Source organism: Bison bison, unplaced genomic scaffold (genome assembly GCF_000754665.1).
Source record: "Bison bison bison isolate TAMUID 2011002044 unplaced genomic scaffold, Bison_UMD1.0 scf7180017864376, whole genome shotgun sequence".
Lineage (NCBI taxonomy): Eukaryota > Metazoa > Chordata > Mammalia > Artiodactyla > Bovidae > Bison > Bison bison.
In genome coordinates, this window is record NW_011494948.1 from 82492 (window position 1) to 83144 (window position 653).

The window sequence follows — 653 nt, forward strand, 5'->3', positions numbered from 1 at the left end:
CCCATGGACGGAGGAGGCTGGTAGGCTGCAGTCCGTGGGGTCGCTAAGAATCGGACACGACTGAGCGACTTCACTTTCACTTTTCACTTTCATGCATTGGAGAAGGAAATGTCAACCCACTCCAGTATTCTTGCCTGGAGAATCCCAGGGACGGCGGAGCCTGGTGGGCTGCCGTCTATGGGGTGGCACAAAGTCAAACACGACTGAAGCGACTTAGCAGCAGCAGCAGTAGACAATGGAATTAGTGCACAGATTGAAGATACATTTGAAAGATTTTAAACAGCACTTGGAGATGAACTGGATTGAGAACTGAAGGATGAAGTGATTTGGAAATGATTCAGTTTTCTGACTTGAGCAGAGATGCACAAAGGCACTGAGATGGCAAAACCTGAAGAGAAACAGATTCACAGATGAATGAACAAGTGCTTCATTTTGAATAGTTTGAGATGGTTGATGTGCCCACATGTAGATACCAAAACAAGTTTCAATTCTGCAGCTCAGAGGCACTATTCACAGAGATAATCTGCATCATAGTTGTTTTCAGTCAGTTCAGTTCAGTTCATTCCAGTTGCTCAGTCGTGTCCTACTCTTTGCGACCCCATGAATCACAGCACGCCAGGCCTCCCTGTCCATCACCAACTCCCGGAGTTCTG